This window comes from Bubalus bubalis, chromosome 14 (assembly GCF_019923935.1).
Source record: "Bubalus bubalis isolate 160015118507 breed Murrah chromosome 14, NDDB_SH_1, whole genome shotgun sequence".
In the NCBI taxonomy this organism is placed as follows: domain Eukaryota; kingdom Metazoa; phylum Chordata; class Mammalia; order Artiodactyla; family Bovidae; genus Bubalus; species Bubalus bubalis.
In genome coordinates, this window is record NC_059170.1 from 63632358 (window position 1) to 63651042 (window position 18685).

Genomic DNA, 18685 nt, shown 5'->3' on the forward strand with positions numbered 1-18685 from the left:
TTAGTAATCCAAATATTTGCATTTTTTTTAGGATAGTTGATATGGTAGACTTGTCAGATATAAAATTGTTTTATATTAAAAAATTTTTATTGAAATACAATTGACATTTTCAGGTATACAAATTAATGAGTCAGTATTTTGTGTATACTGTTACTGAATCGCCACAATAAATCTAGTTAATAACATTGTACATAATTACAGAATTTTTTTCTTGTGACGAGAACTTTTAAGATTTGCTGTAGTAGCAGCTTTCAACTATGCAATGCAGTATTATTAACTGTGGTCACTGTGCTGTACTTTACACCACTTGGAATTGTTTAAAATAGAAGTTTGTACCTTTTGACTCCTGTCACCCGTTTTGCCCACCCGCAAATCCATGCCTCTGGCAACTACCAATCTGTTCTCTGTATCTATGAGCACAGTTTTCATTTTGTTTTAGATTACACGTATGAGTGAGATTGTATGGTATTTGTCTTTCCCTGTCTGACTTATTTGACTTAGCACAGCGCTCTCAACATCCATCCATGTTGTCACAAATGGAAAAGTTTCATTATTTTTCATGTCTGAATAATATTTTACTGTATGTATATGTATGTGTGTGTGTAAATGTTAGTTGTACAGTCATGTCTGACTCTTTGTGACCTCATGGACTGTAGCCTACCAGGCTCCTCTGTCCATGGAGTTTTCCAGGCAAGAATACTGGAGTGAGTTGCCATTCCCTTCTCAAGGGGATTTTTCCAACCCAGGAGTTGAACCCAGGTCTCCCGCATTGCATGCAGATTCTTTACTGTCTGAGACACCAGGGAATATATGTACATATGTGATGTTTTCTTTATCCATTCACCCATCAATGGATATACAGACTGTTTCCACATCTTGACTAATGTAAATAATGCTGCAGTGAACATAGGATACATATATCTTCTCTAGTTAGTGTTGTTATTTATTTTGGAAAAATATCTAAAAGTGCATATTGCCTGGATCATCTAGTAGGTCTAGTTGTAGATTTTTTGAGGAACTGCCGTACTTTTTTCCATAATGGCTTCACCAATTTACATTCTCATCAACGGTGTGCAAGGGTTCCCTTTTATCTGCATTCTTGCTAATACTTGTTATTTCTTGTTTTTTTAGCTAATAACAATTCTGACAGGTGTGCAGTAATATCTCATTTTGGTTTTGATTTGTATTTCTCTGATGATTAGTGATGTTGAGCATCGTTTCATGTATCTGTTGGCCACCTGTATGTTTTCTTTCATAGAATGTCTATTCAGATCAGCTGTTCATTTTTAACTCAGATTGATTCAGTTTTTTTGTTTGTGTTGCAATTGAGTTGTATGAGTTCTTTTTGTATTTTGGGATATTAACCCTTTTTTAGATAAGTGATTTTTAGATGTTTTCTCCCATTTAGTAGGGTGCCATTTCATTATGTTGATGGTTTCCTTTGATGTGCAGAAGCTTTTTAGTTTGATGTAATTCCACTTTATTTTTGTTGTTGATGTCAGACACCCAAATTCAGTAAGACCTATGTTAAGCTTGTTGCCTATGTTTCTTTTAGAAGCTTTATAGTTTCATGTCTTACATTCAAGTGTTTAATTCATTTAAAATTAATTTTTGTATATGGTGTAAGAAAATGGTCCAGTTTCATACTTTGCATGTGATTTTCCAGGTTCCCAACACCATTTATTGAAGAGATTGTCTTTTCTCTTTTGTATATTTGAGGCTCCTTCATCATAAATTGATTGACCATGTGTATGTGTGTTTACCTCTGGGTTCTCTACTTGGTTCCATTAATCCATATGTCTGTTTTCCTCCCCACATCTCATACTGATTTGATTGCCATAGAATATGATAACTATAATATGAAATTGGGCACATGGTGCCTCCAGCTTTGTTATTCTTTTTCAAGATTCCTCTGACTATTCAGCATCTTTTGTGGTCCCATACATATTTGAGAATTATTTATTTTATTTCTGTGAAAAATGTCATTGGAATTTTGATAGATTTCATGGATTCTATAGATTGTTTTGTATAGTATGGACATTTTAACAGTATTAATTCTTCCAATCCATGAGCATAGACTATCTTTCCACTTATTTCTGTCTTATTCCATCAGTATCATATAGTTTTTGGTGTATAAGTCTTTCACCTCCTTGGTTAAATTTATTCCTAGGTATTTTATTCTTTTTGATGCAATTGCAAATGGGATTGCTTTCTTGACTTCTCTTTTAGATAGTTCATTTTTAGTATGTAAAAATACAATAGATTGCTATTCATCAGTTGTATATCCTGCAACTTTATTTATTCTAACAGTTTTGGGTTAGTCTTTAGGGTTTTCTCTATCATGTCATCTGAATATGGTGACAGATTTATTTCCTCTTTTCCAATGTAGACACCTTTTGTTTGTTTTTTGCCAAATTGCTCTGTCTAGGAATTCCATTAATATGTTGGATAAAAGCAGCAAGAATGGGCATACTTTTCTTATTTTTGATCTTAGAGGAATTGCTTTCAGCTTTTCACTTTTGAGTGTGATGTTATCTATGGGTTTATCATACATGGCCAGTTTTATGTTGAGTATTTTCTTTCCCTCTATACCCACTTAATTGAGAGCTTTTATCATAAATGTTGGATTTTGTGAAATGCTTTCAGTTTTTTTACAGTTACTGAGATGATCTTCCAAATTATTCATTTTGTTAATGTGGTATACCTCATTGACTAATTTCTAGATTATGACTCATTTATGCACCCCTGGTAGAAATTCCTCTTGCTCATGTTGTATGATCCTTTTAATAGATTATTAGAATCAATTTGCTAATATTTTGTTATTTTTGCATCTTTGTTTATCAGGGATATTTGTAATTTTCTTTTATTGTTGTGTCTTTGGTTTTAGTATCAGAATAATGCTGGTGTTGTAAAATGAGTTTGGAAATATTGCCTTCTGTTCTATTGTTTTGAAAGAGTTTCAGAAGAAATGGCATTAATCCTTCTGTGAATATTGGGTAGAATTCAGCAGGGAAGTGTCCTGGTCCTGCACTTTTGTTTGTAAGGAGTTTTAAAATTACAGATTCATTATCCTTGATAGTAGTAATGAGTGTGTTCAATTTTTGTTTCCTCGTGATTCAATCTTAGAAGATTGTATGTTGTAGTTGTTGATTAATTTATTCTCAATATTAATATTATTCTACAATAACTAATATTGTAGTTATTTATTAATTTATACTATTGCTGTATAATTGTCATGGTAGTCACTTCTGATCCTTTGTATCTCTGTGATATCAGATGTCATATTTCTTCTTATATTAATTTGAGCCTTCTATCTTTTTTCTTTGTGAGTCTAGCTAATTGTCAGTTTTGTTTATCTTTTCAAAGAGCCACTTCTTGGTTTTATTGATTTTTTGTTTGTTTGTTTGACGTCTTGTTAGCTTCCATTTCATTTATTTCTGCTGTAATTCCTTATGATTTCCTTTCTTCTACTAAACTTGGACTTTGTTCTTCTTTTTCTAGTTCCTTGAAATGTAAATTTGTTACTGGTTTGAGATTTTTTTTATTTTTAAAGTAGGCATTTATTACTATGAACTTTCCTTGTAAAATAGCTTTCACTGCATCCCATAAATTTCAGTATGTGGTATATCCATTTTCTTTTGTCTCAGGGTACTATTTTAATTTTGGTTTTGATTTCTTTCTTGATCCATTGGTTGTTCAGTAGCATGTTATATAATCTTCACATATTTGTAAATTTTCCAGTTTTCTTCTTGTAATTGATTTCTACTTTCATAATATTGTGGTTGGAAAAGATAGTTAATATGATTTTAATCTACCTAAATTTGTTAAAACTTGTTTTGTGGCCTAACATACAATTTCTTCTGGAGAATGTTCCATGTGCACTTGAGAAGGATCTGTATCCTGTTTGTTTTGGATGGAATGTTCTATCTACTTATATATATTTGTCAAGTTAATATGATCAAATATACCATTTAAATATGATACTTTCCTATGTTTTTTGTTTGATTTTGTTATTGTTTTTGGCCACACCACACGGCTAGTGGGATCTTAATTCCCTAGCCAAGGATTGAACCTACACTCTCGGCAGTGAAAGCATGGAGTCCTAACCACTGGACCACAAGGAAATTCCTGACAATGCTTTCTTATTGATTTTCAGTTTGAATGCTCTATTTGTTGATGTAAGTGGGGGTATTAAAACCCCCTACTTTATTGCTGTATATTTCTTCCTTTAGGTCAGTTAACAGTTGGTTTGTATATTTATTGCTCCTATACTGAGTGCATAATGTTACATCCTCTGGTTGAATTGACCCTTTTATCTTTATGTAATACCATTCTTTGTCACTTATTATGGTTATATTTCAAATTTTATTTGTCTGATAGAAATACAGCTATTCTATGTTTCTTTTGGTTTCCACTTGCATGGAGTATCTTTTTGGATCCCTTCACCTTCAGTCTGTGTCTTTGGATTTAAAATGGTGTCTTGTAGGCAGCATGTAGGGGTGTGCGTGCACGTGCATGTGTGTGTGTTTATTTTAATATATTCATATGTCTTTTGATTTGGGAATTTAATTTATTTACTTTAAAGTGATTATTGATAGGTATATTCTTTTTTTTAAATTTTATTTTATTTTTAAACTTTACATAATTGTATTCGTTTTGCCAAATATCAAAATGAATCCGCCACAGGTATACATGTGTCCCCCGTCCTGAACCCTCCTCCCTCCTCCCTCCCAATACCATCCCTCTGGGTCGTCCCAGTGCACCAGCCCCAAGCATCCAGTATTGTGCATTGAACCTGGACTGGCAACTCGTTTCATACATGATATTTTACATGTTTCAATGCCATTCTCCCAAATCTTCCCACCCTCTCCCTCTCCCACAGAGTCCATAAGACTGTTCTATACATCAGTGTCTCTTTTGCTGTCTCGTACACAGGGTTATTGTTACCATCTTTCTAAATTCCATATATATGCGTTAGTATACTGTATTGGTGTTTTTCTTTCTGGCTTACTTCACTCTGTATAATAGGCTCCAGTTTCATCCACCTCATTAGAACTGATTCAAATGTATTCTTTTAATGGCTGAGTAATACTCCATTGTGTATATGTACCACTGCTTTCTTATCCATTCATCTGCTGATGGACATCTAGGTTGCTTCCATGTCCTGGCTATTATAAACAGTGCTGCGATGAACATTGGGGTACACGTGTCTCTTTCCCTTCTGGTTTCCTCAGTGTGTATGCCCAGCAGTGGGATTGCTGGGTCATAAGGCAGTTCTATTTCCAGTTTTTTAAGGAATCTCCACACTGTTCTCCATAGTGGCTGTACTAGTTTGCATTCCCACCAACAGTGTAAGAGGGTTCCCTTTTCTCCACACCCTCTCCAGCATTTATTGCTTGTAGACTTTTGGATCGCAGCCATTCTGACTGGCGTGAAATGGTACCTCATAGTGGTTTTGATTTGCATTTCTCTGATAATGAGTGATGTTGAGCATCTTTTCATGTGTTTGTTAGCCATCTGTATGTCTTCTTTGGAGAAATGTCTATTTAGTTCTTTGGCCCATTTTTTGATTGGGTCATTGATTTTTCTGGAGTTGAGCTGTAGGAGTTGCTTGTATACTCTCGAGATTAGTTGTTTGTCAGTTGCTTCATTTGCTATTATCTTCTCCCATTCTGAAGGCTGTCTTTTCACCTTGCTAATAATTTCCTTTGATGTGCAGAAGCTTTTAAGGTTAATTAGGTCCCATTTGTTTATTTTTGCTTTTATTTCCAATATTCTGGGAGGTGGGTCATAGAGGATCCTGCTGTGATGTATGTCGGAGAGTGTTTTGCCTATGTTCTCCTCTAGGAGTTTTATAGTTTCTGGTCTTACGTTGAGATCTTTAATCCATTTTGAGTTTATTTTTGTGTATGGTGTTAGAAAGTGTTCTAGTTTCATTCTTTTACAAGTGGTTGACCAGATTTCCCAGCACCACTTGTTAAAGAGATTGTCTTTAATCCATTGTATATTCTTGCCTCCTTTGTCAAAGATAAGGTGTGCATATGTGATTCTTGTTGTTCAGTCACTCAGTCATGTCTGACTCTTTGAAACCCCATGGACTGCAGCATACCAGGTTTCCCTGTCCTTCACTATCTCCCAGAGTTTACTCAAACTTATGTCCATTGAGTCGGTAATGCCATCCAATCATCTCATCCTCTGTCATTCCCTTCACTTCCTGCCTTCAATCTTTTCCAGCATCAGGGTCTTTTCTAATGAGTAGGCTTTTCATATCAGGTGGCCAAAGTAATGGAGCTTCAGCTTCAGTATTAGTCCTTCCAATGAATATTCAGGGTTGATTTCCTTTCAGATTGACTGGTTTGATCTTTTTGCTGTCCAAGGACTCTTAACAGTCTTCTCCGGTACCACAAAGCATCAATTCAACATTCAGCGTTCTTTATGGTCCAGCTCGCACATCTGTACATGCTGCTGCTAAATCGCTTCAGTTGTGTCCGACTCTGTGCGACACCATAGACGGCAGCCCACCAGGCTCCCCCATCCCTGGGATTCTCCAGGCAAGAACACTGGAGTGGGTTGCCATTTCCTTCTCCAATGCATGAAAGTGAAAAGTGAAAGTGAAGTCGCTCAGCCGTGTCCGACCCTCAGAGACCCCATGGACTGCAGCCCACCAGGCTCCTCCATCAATGGGATTTTCCAGGCAAGAGTACTGGAGTGGGATGCCATTGCCTTCTCCGGTATAATAAGTATAATTGGAATATAATCTTTAAAAATTGTGAATTACTGTATTGTATACCTGTAATATATAGTGTGTAATAGTATACATCAATTTTAAATAGTATACCAGTTTAAAAATTGGTGTATGATAGTATACATCAATTGTATAAAACTATATACTTCAATTTAAATATTGAATAAAACAACACACACACACACACATATATATATCTATAAAATTGTAAGTCAACTATACCTAGGAGTGGAATTATTGGGTCATATGGAACTTCTGTTTTTACGTTTTAGGAACTTACCCTACTCTTTTCCACAGTGGCTGCAGTGCTGTTTTGATAGGGATTGCATGGAATCTGTAGATTGTCCTGTATTGTATGTTCATTTTAAGAATATTAATTCTTCCAATCCAAGAACATGGTATGTCTTTCCATCTGTTTGAGTTTTCTTTATCTCATTAGTGTCTTATAGTTTTCCTAGTGAAGTTCTTTTGCCTCCTTATGTAGGTTTATTCCTAGGTATTTTATTCTTTTTGAAGTGATGGTAAATTAGATAGAGTATTTCCTTAATTTCTCTTTCAGATAGTTCATTGTAAGCATATAGAAATGCAACAGATTACTGTATATTAGTTTTCTATCCTCCAAGTTTATCAGATTCAAAATGAGCTGTAGTAGTTTTCTGGTGGCATGGTTAGGATTTTCTGTGTATGTCACCATGTCATCTGCAAAGAATCACAGTTTTACTTCCTTTCCAATTAGGATTTTTTAATTTATTTTTTATTGAAGTATAATTGATTTACAGAATTTTGTTGTTTTATGTCAAACCTCAACATGAATCAACCACAGGTATACATATATCCCCTCCCTTTTGAATCTCATTCCCATGTCCCACCTCATCTCACCCCTCTAGATTGATACAGAGCCCCTATGTGGATTTCCTGATCCATACACCAAATTCCTGTTGGCTATCAATTTTACATGTGGTAATTAAGTTTCTATATTACTGTTTCCATATGTCTCAACCTCTCCTCCCCTCTCCCCATGTCCATTAGTTTATTCTCTACGTCTGTTTCTCCATTCAGTTCAGTTCAGTCGCTCAGTCATGTCCGACTCTTTGCAACCCCATGAATTGCAGCATGCCAGGCCTCCCTGTCCATCACCAACTCCCAGAGTTTATACAAACTCATGTCCATTGAGTCGGTGATGCCATCCAACCATCTCATCCTCTGTCGTCCCCTTCTCTTCCTTCCTTCAATCCTTCCCGACGTCAGGGTCTTTTCAAATGAGTCAGCTCTCTGCATCAGGTAGCCAAAATATTGGAGTTTCAGTTTCAACATCACTCCTTCTTATGAACACCCAGGACTGATCTCCTTTAGGATGAACTGGTTGGATCTCCTTGCAGTCCAAGGGACTCTCAAGAGTCTTCTCCAACACCACAAGTCAAAAGCATCAATTTTTTGGCACTCAGCTTTCCTTATAGTCCAACTCTCACATCCATATATGACTACTGGAAAAACCAGAGCCTTGACTAGATGGACCTTTGTTGACAAAGTAGTGTCTCTGCTTTTTAATATGCTATCTAGATTGGTCATAACTTTCCTTCTAAGGAGTAAGCGTCTTTTAATTTCATGGCTGCAATCACCATCCGCAGTGATTTTGGAGCCCCAAAAAATAAAGTCTGACACTATTTCCACTGTTTCCCCATCTATTTGCCATGAAGTGATGGAACCAGATGCCATGATGTTAGTTTTCTGAATGTTGAGGCTTAAGCCAACTTTTTCACTCTCCTCTTTCACTTTCATCAAGAGGCTCTTTAGTTCTTCACTTTCTGCCATAAGGGCGGTGTCATGTGCATATCTGAGGTTATTGATATTTCTCCTGGAAATCTTGATTCCAGCTTGTGCTTCTCCAGCCCAGGGTTTCTCATGATGTACTCTACATATAAGTTATATAAGCGGGGTGACAATATACAGCCTTGACGTACTCCTTTTCCTATTTGGAACCAGTCTGTTGTTCCATGTCCAGTTCCTACTGTTGCTTCCTGACTTGCATACAGGTTTCTCAAGAGGCAGGTCAGGTGGTCTGGTATTCCCATCTCTTTCAGAATTTTCCACAGTTTATTGTCAAAGGCTTTGAAAGCATGGTCAATAAAGCAGAAATAGATTTTTCAGTTTTTCTGAAACTCTCTTGCTTTTTCGATGATCCAGCGAATGTTGGCAATTTGATCTCTGGTTCCTCTGCCTTTTCTAAAGCCAGCTTGAACATCTGAAAGTTCATGGTTCACGTACTGCTGAATCCTGGCTTGGAGAATTTTGAGCATTACTTTACTAGCGTGTGAGATGAGTGCAATTGTGCAGTAGTTTGAGCATTCTTAGGGATTGCCTTTCTTTGGGATTGGAATGAAAACTGACCTTTTCCAGTCCTGTGGCCACTTCTGAGTTTTTCAAATTTGCTGGCATATTGAGTGCATCACTTTTACAGCATCATCTTTTAGGATTTGAAATAGCTCAACTGGAATTCCATCACCTCCACTAGCTTTGTTTGTAGTGATGTTTTCTAAGGCCCACTTGACTTCACATTCCAGGATGTCTGGCTCTAGGTGAATGATCACACCATTGTGACTATCTGGGTTGTTTCTCCATTGCTGCCTTATAAATAAATTCTTCAGTATCATTTTTCTAGATTTCATATATATGCATTAGAATACAATATTCATCTTTCTTTTTCTGACTCACTTCACTTTGTATAATATGTTATAGGTTCATCCACCTCATCAGAACTGACTCAATTGTGTTCCTTTTTATGGCTGAGTAATATTTCATTGTGTGTATGTACCAGAACTTCTTTATCCATTCATCTGTCAATGGACATCTAGGTTGCTTCTATGTTCTAGCTATTGTAAATAGTGCCACAATGAACAATGGGATACATGTGTCTTTTTCAACCCTGGTTTCCTCAGGGTATATACCTAGGAGTGGGATTGCTGGGTCACATGGTGGTTTTATTCCTAGTTTTTTAAGGAATCTCCATACTGTCTTCCATAGTGGCTGTATCAGTTTACATTCCCACCAGCAGTGCAAAAACATTCTCTTTTCTCCACACCCTCTCCAGGATTTATTGTTTGTAGACTTTTTGATGATGGCCATTCTGAACGGTGTGAGGTGATAGCTCATTGTAGTTGTGATTTGCATTTCTCATAATTAGTTATGTTGAACATCTTTTCATGTGTTTGTTAGCCATCTGTAATGTCTTCTTTGGAAAAATGTCTGTTTTTGATTGGATTGTTTGTTTTTCTGGCATTGAGTTATATGAGCTGCTTGTATATTTTGGAAATTAATCCCTTGTCAGTTGTTTCATTTGCTATTATTTTGTCCCATTCTGAGGGTTGTCTTTTCACCTTGCTTATAGTTTCCTTTGCTGTGCAAAATCTTTTAAGTTTAATCAGGTCCCACTTGTTTACTTCTGTTTTTATTTCCATTACTCTTAAGAGGTGAGTCGTAGAGGATCTTGCTTTTTTATCGAACACTTGGAATCAAGTGTTATGCCTCTGTTTTCTTCTACAAGTTTTCTAGTTTCTAGTCTTACATGTAGGTGTTTAATCCATTTTGGGTTTATCTTTGTCTATGGTGTTAGGAAGTGTTTTAATTTCATTCTTTTTCATGTAGCTGTCCAGTTTTTCCAGCACCATTTATTGAAGAGACTGTCTTTGCTCTATTCCTGTCTCCTTTGTCAAAATAAGGTACCCATAGATGCATGGATTTATTTCTGGGCTTTCTGTCTTGTTCCATTGGTCTATATTTCTTTCTTTCTTTCTTTCTTTCTTTTTTTTTGTGTGTGCCAGTACCACACTGTCTTGATGACTGTAGCTTTGTAGTATAATCTGAAGTCAGGCAGGTTGATTGCTCCAGGTCTATTCTTCTTTCTGAAGACTGCTTTGGCTATTCAGGGGTCTTTTGGTTTCCATATGAATTGTGAAAGTTTTTGTTCTAGTTCTGTGAAAAATGCCACAGATAATTTGATAGGGATCACATTGAATCTGTAGATTGCATTTGGTAGTATAGTCATTTTCACAATACTGATTCTTCCAACCCAAGAACATGGAATATCTCTCCATCTGTTTATTCTGTCTTTCATTTCTTTCATTAGTGTCTTATAATTTTCTGTGTACAGTTCTTTTGTCTCCTTAGGTAAGTTTATTCTTAGATATTTAATTCTTTTTGTTACAGTGGTAAATGGGATTTATTCCTTAATTTCTCTTTCTGATTTTTCATTGTTGGTATATAGAAATGCAAGTAATTTCTGTGTATTGATTTTGTATCCTGCAACTTTTCTAAATTCATGATTAGCTCTAGTAATTTTCTGATAATATCTTTAGGGCGTTTTATGTACAGTATCATGTCATTTACAGTGAGAGCTTTACTTCTTCTTTTCTGATCTGGACTCCTTTTATTTCTTTTTCTTCTCTGATTGCTGTAGCTAGGACTTCCAGAACTATGTTGAATAAAAGTGATGAAAGTGGACACCCTTGTCTTGTTCATGATCTTAGGGGGAATGCTTTCAGTTTTTCACCACAGAGAATAATGTTTGCTGTAGGCTTATCATATATGGCCTTTACTATGTTGAGGTAAGTTCCTCTATGCCCATTTTTGAAGAGTTTTAATCATAAATCAGTGCTGAATTTTGTCCAAGACTTTTTCTACATCTATTGAGATTATCATATGGTTTTTATCTTTCAGTTTGTTAATATGGTGTTATCACATTGATTGATTTGCATATATTGAAGAATCCTTGCATTTCTGGAATAAACCCAACTTGATCATGGTGGATAAGCTTTTTGATGTGTTGCTGGATTCGGTTTGCCAGTATTTTATTGAGGATTTTTGCATCAATGTTCATCAAGGATATTGGCCTGTAGTTTTCTTTTTTTGTGTTTGTCTGGTTTTGGTATCAGGGGGATGGTGGCCTCCTAGAATGAGTTTTTAAAGTGTTCCTTCCTCTGCAATTTTTTAGAAGAGTTTTAGAAGAATAGGCATTAGCTCTTCTCTAAATGTTTGATAGAATTCTCCTATGAAGCCATCTGCTCCTGGGCTTTTGTTTTTTGGGAGATTTTTGATCACAGCTTCAATTTCATTGCTTGTTATTGGGTTGTTCATAATTTCTATTTCTTCCTGGTTCAGTCTTGGAAGATTGAACTTTTCTAAGAACCTGTCCATTTCTTTCAGGTTTTCTATTTTATTGCCATATGGTTGTTCATAATAGTCTCTTATAATCCTTTGTATTTCTGCATTGTCTGTTGTAACCTCTCCTTTTTCATTTCTAATTTTGTTTATTTGATTCTTCTCTCTTTTTTTCCTTGATGAGTCTGGTTAAAGGTTTGTCAATTTTGTTTATCTTCTCAAAGAACCAGCTTTTATTTTTATTAATCTTTACTATTGTTTCTTTCATTTCTTTTTCATTTATTTCTGCTTGGATCTTTATGACTTATTTCTTTCTACTAATTTGGGGGTTTTTTGTTCTTCTTTTTCCAATTGTTTTAGGTGTAAAGTTAGGTTGTCAATTTGATGTTTTTCTTGTTTCTTGAGGTAGGATTGTATTGCTATAAACTTCCCTCTTAGAACTGCTTCTGCTGCATCCCATAGGTTTTGTGTTGTTGTGTTTTCATTGTCATTTGTTTCTAGAAATTTTTTTATTTCTTCAGTAACCTGTTGGTTATTTAGAAATGTGTTGTTTAATCTCCATGTGTTTGTGTTTCTTAAAGTTTTTTTTCTTGTAATTAATATCTAGTCTCATAGCATGATGGTCAGAGAAGATGCTTGATATGATTTCAATTTTCTCAAATTTACTGAGGTTTGATTTGTGACCCAAGATGTGGTCTATCCTGGAGAATGTTCCATGTGCACTTGAGAAGAAGATGTATTCTTCTGAATTTGGATGAAATGTCCTGAAGATATCAATGATATCCAGCTCATCTAATGTATCATTTAAGACTTGTGTTTCCTTTTTATGTTTAGATGATCTGTCATTTTGTGAGATTGGGGTGTTAAGGTCTCCTACTATTATTGTGTTACTGTCAATTTCTCCTTTTATGTCTGTTAGTGTTTGTCTTATGTATTGAGGTGCTCCTATGTTGGGTGCATAGGTATTTACAATTGTTACGTCTTCCTCTTGGATTGATCCCTTGATTGTTATGTAGTGTCCTTCCTTATCTCTTGTAATCTTCTTTATTTTAACATTTACTTTGTCTGATATGAGGATTGCTACTCCAGCTTTCTTTTGCTTCTCATTTGCATGGAATGTATTTTTCCATCCTCTCACTTCCAGTCTATATGTGTCTTGAGGTCTGAAGTGGGTTTCTTGTAGACAGCATATATATGGGTCTTATTTTTGTATACATTCAGCCAGTCTGTGTCTTTTGGTTGGAGCGTTTAATCCATGTACATTTAAAGTAATTATTGATATATATGTTCCTATTGCCACTGTCTTAATTGGGGTTCATTTTGTAGATCATTTTTTTTTCTTTTGTATTTCTTGACTATATAAGTCCCTGTAACATGAATTCTCTTAACTTTTGCTTGTCTGAAAAAGCTTTTTATTTCTCCATCAATTTTGAATGAGATCCTTGCCAGCACAGTAATCTTGGTTGTAGATTTTTCTCATTCAGTACTTTAAATATATCCCACCAGTCCCTTCTGGCCTACAGAGTTTCTGTTGAAAGATCAGCTGTTAAGCATATGGGGTTTCCCTTGTATGTTACTTGTTGCTTCTCCCTTGTTGCTTTTAATTTTCTTTCTTTGTGTTTAGTCTTTGTTAGTTTGATTAGTATGTATCTTGGTGTGTTTCTCCTTGGGTTTATCCTGAATGGGACTCTTTGTGCCTCTTGGACTTGATTGACTATTTCCTTTTCCATGTTGGGGGAACTTTTCAATTATAATCTCTTCAAAAATTTTCTCATACGCTCTTTTTTTTTCTCTTCTTCCTCTGGGACCCCTATAATTTGAATGTTGGTGCATTTGATATTTTCCCAGACGTCCCTGAGACTGTCCTCAGTTCTTTTCATTATTTTTCCTTTATTCTGCTCTTCAGAAGTTATTTCTGCCATTTTATATTCCAGCTCACTGATTCATTCTTCTGCTTCAGATATTCTGCTATTGATTCCATTTAGAATGTTTTTAATTTCAGCAATTGTGTTGTATGTCTCTGTATGTTTATTCTTTAGTTCTTCTAGGTCTCTGTTAATTGATTCTTGCATTTTCTCCATTTTGTTTTCAAGGTTTTTGATCATCTTCACTATAATTATTCTGAATTCTTTTTCAGGTGGTTTGCCTATTTCTGCTTCATTTATTTGGACATCTGTGTTTCTAGTTTGTTCTTTCATTTGTGTAATATTTCTCTGCCTTTTCATTTTTTTAAAATTTACTGTGTTTGAGGTCTCCTTTTCCCAGGCTTCAAGGTTGAATTCTTTCTTCCTTTTGGCTTCTGCCCTCCTAAGGTTGGTCCAGTGGTTTGCAAGCTTCCTATAGGGTGAGATCTGTGCTGAGTTTTTGTTTGTTTGTTTGTTTTTCCTCTGATGGGCAAGGCTGAGTGAGGTGATATTCCTGTCTTCTGATAATTGGGTTTGTATTTTTGTTTTGTTTGTTGTTTAGATGAGGCATCCTGCAAAGGGTGTTACTGGTGGTTGGATGATGCCGGGTCTTGTATTCAAGTGATTTCCTTTGAGTTCTCACTATTTGATACTCCCTAGGGTGGGTTCTCTGGTAGTCTAGGGTCTTGGAGTCAGTGCTCCCACTCCAAAGGCTCAGGGCTTGATCTCTGGTCAGGAACGAAGATTCCACAAGTGGTTTGTTATGGCATTAAGTGAGATTAAAACAAATATCCAAAAATGAGAAGCCGAAGATGAATCCTAGACACATGGCAGTTACAAAATCAGGCAAATAATAATTAAAATAATGGAGTATACACATATATACCCTTGAGCAAAGTCAAAGCAATCCAATAAAAATAATGTACAGTAGATTGACCCAGCAAACAAAGGAAATAAAAAATTATATTTACCAGTTAAGAACAAAACTAACTAAAGCACAAACTGGAAAACAAAGTTAAAGCAAGGTGCCAAGTGGGGAATCAGATCAGATCAGTCACTCAGCCGTGTCTGACTCTTTGCGACCCTATGAATTGCAGCACGCCAGGCCTCCCTGTCCATCACCAACTCCCCGAGAGTTCACCCAGACTCACGTCCATCAAGTCAGTGATGCCATCCAGCCATCTCATCCTCTGTCATCCCCTTCTCCTCTTGCCCCCAATCCCCCCCAGCATGGGAGGGATTTTCCAATGACTCCCAGCATTGGAGTCTTTTCCAATGAGTCAACTCTTCGCATGAGGTGGCCAAAGTACTGGAGTTTCAGCTTTAGCATCATTCCTTCCAAAGAAATCCCAGGGCTGATCTCCTTCAGAATGGACTGTTTGGCTCTCCTTGCAGTCCAAGAGACTCTCAAGAGTCTTCTCCAAAACCACAGTTCAAAAGCATCAATTCTTCGACACTCAGCCTTCTTCAAAGTCCAACTCTCACATCCATACATGACCACAGGAAAAACCATAGCCTTGACTAGATGGACCTTTGTTGGCGAAGTAATGTCTCTGCTTTTCAATATGCTATCTAGGTTGGTCATAACTTTCCTTCCAAGGAGTAAGCGTCTTTTAATTTCATGGCTGCAGTCACCATCTGCAGTGATTTTGGAGCCTAGAAAAATAAAGTCAGCCACTGTTTCCACTGTTTCCCCATCTATTTCCCATGAAGTGATGGGACTGGATGCCATGATCTTCGTTTTCTGAATGTTGAGCTTTAGGGCAACTTTTTCACTCTCCACTTTCATCAAGAGGCTTTTTAGTTCCTCTTCACTTTCTGCCATAAGGGTGGTGTCATCTGCATATCTGAGGTTATTGATATTTCTCCCGGCAATCTTGATTCCAGCTTGTGTTTCTTCCAGTCCAGTTTTTCTCATGATGTACTCTGCATATAAGTTAAATAAACAGGGTGACAATATACAGCCTTGATGTACTCCTTTTCCTATTTGGAACCAGTCTGTTGTTCCATGTCCAGTTCTAACTGTTGTTTCCTGACCTGCATACAAATTTCTCAAGAGGCAAATCAGGTGGTCTGGTATTCCCATCTCTTTCAGAATTTTCCACAGTTTATTGTGATCCTCAAGTGGGGAATAAAACAATGAAAACCCAACTGAGAAATATGTTGAGAGGAAAGGAAAGAAAGAAAAGAAAGAATAGATATGCACAGTTAAATAGAGGTAGATGAAGAAGATTTATATACATTAAAATTAAGTGCAAGGGGAAAAGAACAGTAGGAAAAGCAAACAAAGGAATAAATGTAGAAAAATAATAGGTTTAAGAAATTAAAAAAAGAGAAAAAAGGAAACTCCACAGAACTGCAAAAGCCCAATGTAGAGGGGGAGATTTATAACAACAATAAGAAATGTGACTGAGGGAAAAAAACTGCTCAAAAGCTTAGATTTCATAGTGCCAATAAAATCGACAACTACAACAGAGGGGGACAAAAATGAAAAAAGAAAAAAATCAAAAGAATCTACAGAACAAGTCAAAACAATAATAAATGTTTTTCTTGAGTCACTGCTGTCAGAGTCCTTTCCCTTGCTGGGAGTCACGTCCACCTCACTACCCTAGGAGGCCCTCCAACACTGTGCTGATCTCTGGACCTGCTGTGGGGGCAGCTCAGATTCTAATCTGGTCTGACTCGTGTGTTCTTGCCTCCAATGTCCACCGCTATCAGAACTAGTGCATTTTCTTTTGTGGGAGCTCTCAATGACCTTTTATATATTCCATACACACAGAATCGTCCTAGTTGATTGTGTGGATTTAATCTTCATCTTGTACAGCTGATGGGAAGATTTTGGATCTTCTTCCTTAGCCACTCTACCCCTGGGTTTCAATTGTGGTTTTATTTCTACCTCTGCATGTGGGTCGTCCACTGGAGTTTGCTCCTGAGGCTGCCTTGGAGAACTTGGGTTTGCCCCTGTGAGGCCCAGGTGTGGAGGTGGTACAGCTGCTTGGGTTGCAGGGGTTCTTGTAGCACCAGGTACTCAGGGGAGTTGGTGGCTAGGGCAGCAGGAAATATAGTGCTCTAGAAGGGTATGGCAATCAGTATTGGCCAATATGCTCCAGTATTCTTGCCTGGAGAAACCCCTCCCTGACAGAAAAGCCTGGCAGGCCACAGTCTGCAGGGTCGCAAGGAGTCTGACACTACCGATGTGACCCTGTGTGCATAGATGCAAGACTTTTTTTTGCCTGTGGCAGCTATGCTTCAATGAGAGTTTAGCATGAAGGTGGCACAGCTGCTTGGCTTGCGGGGACCCTGGTGGCACCAAGTGTTCAGGGACATGGACTGACTCCACTGCAGGAGTTATGGCCCTATCAGAGTGTTTTTTCTAGCCTCTTGTAGCTGGCCATCAGAAGGCCTTTTTGGCCAGTCTTTCTGCATAGCTCTGCCTGTTCAGGCACTTAGAGGGCTCCCTTGCCTGGGATCCTTCTCTGTTGTTCAGCGCTTCAGACACATAGAGGGCCCCCCTGGCTGGGGTCCTACTCTGTAGATCAGTGCATCAGGCACTTTAAGGGGCACCCTAGGTGAAGTCCTACTCTGTAGTTCGGTGCACCAGACACTTAACGGAGCACTCTGGGTGGGGTCCTACTTTGTAGTTCAGTGCTGGTTTTCTTCATGCACTTCTGTGTCTGAAGGTGTATTCTTGATGTATCTGTGGAGGGAGATGTACTCCACATCCACCTACTCCTCTGCCATCTTGTTCTCTCCAATTTGGATTAAAAAAATTTTTTTTTCTGATTGCTGTGTTCAAGATTTCCCAGACTGTGTTGAATAAAAATGGCAAGAGTGGGCATCCTTGTTCTTTGCCTGATACTAGAGAAAATGCTTTCATCTTCTCTGTTGAATATAATGTTAGCTAAGGTTGTCATATATAGCCTTTATTATGTTGAGGTATGTTCCCTTTAAGCCCACTTTCTGGAGAGTTTCTTAATCATAAATAGATGTTGAATTTCATCAAAGGCATCTATTGAGATAATCATATGGTTTTTATTCTTAAATTTTGTAATGTGTTACATATCACATTGATTTGCAGATAATGAAAAATCATTGCATTTGTGTGATCAGTATCAGTTCAGTTGCTCAGTCGTGTCAGACTCTTTGAGACCCCATGGACTGCAGCACACCAGGCTTCCCTGTCCATCACCAACTCCCGGAGTTTACCCAAACACGTGTCCAAGTCGGTGATGATATCCAACCATCTTGTCCTCTGTGGTCCCCTTTTCCTCCCACCTTCAATCGTTCCCAGCATCAGGGTCTTTTCAAATGAGTCAGTTGTTCTAATCAGGTGGCCAGAGTACTGGAGTTTTAGCTTCAGCATCAGTCCTTCCAATGAATATTCAGGACTGACTTCCTTTAGGATGGACTGGTTGGATCTCCTTGCAGTCCAAGGGATTCTCAAGAGTCTTCTCCAACACCACAGTTCAAAAGCATCAATTCTTCGGCACTTAGCTTTCTTTATAGTCCAACTCTCACATCCATACATGACTATTGGAAAAACCATCTCTTTGACTAGACCTTGGTTTGCAAAGTAGTGTCTCTGCTTTTTAATATGCTGTCTAGGTTGGTCATAGCTTTACTTCTAAGAAGCAAGCGTCTTTTAATTTCTGCAGTCACCATCTGTGGTGATTTTGGAGCCCCCAAATTTTTTGAAGCCCCCCAAAATAAAGTCTGTCACTGTTTCCATTGTTTCTCCATCTATTTGCCATGAAGTGATGGGACCAGATGAAATGATCTTAGTTTTTTGAATGTTGAGTTTTAAGCCAAATTCCTCTGATAAATCACACTTAATCATGTATTAATGTATTGTTGAATATAATTCACTAGTACTGAAGATTTT

At 37.2% G+C, this 18685-nt stretch overlaps 1 protein-coding gene across 4 annotated transcripts in view; it reads left to right on the forward strand.

Moving 5' to 3' along the window:
- The window catches only part of CCDC7 (coiled-coil domain containing 7), a 263556-nt gene that overhangs the window by 48766 nt on the left and 196105 nt on the right, over positions 1-18685 (forward strand). The gene's annotated exons all lie outside the window — the stretch shown is intronic.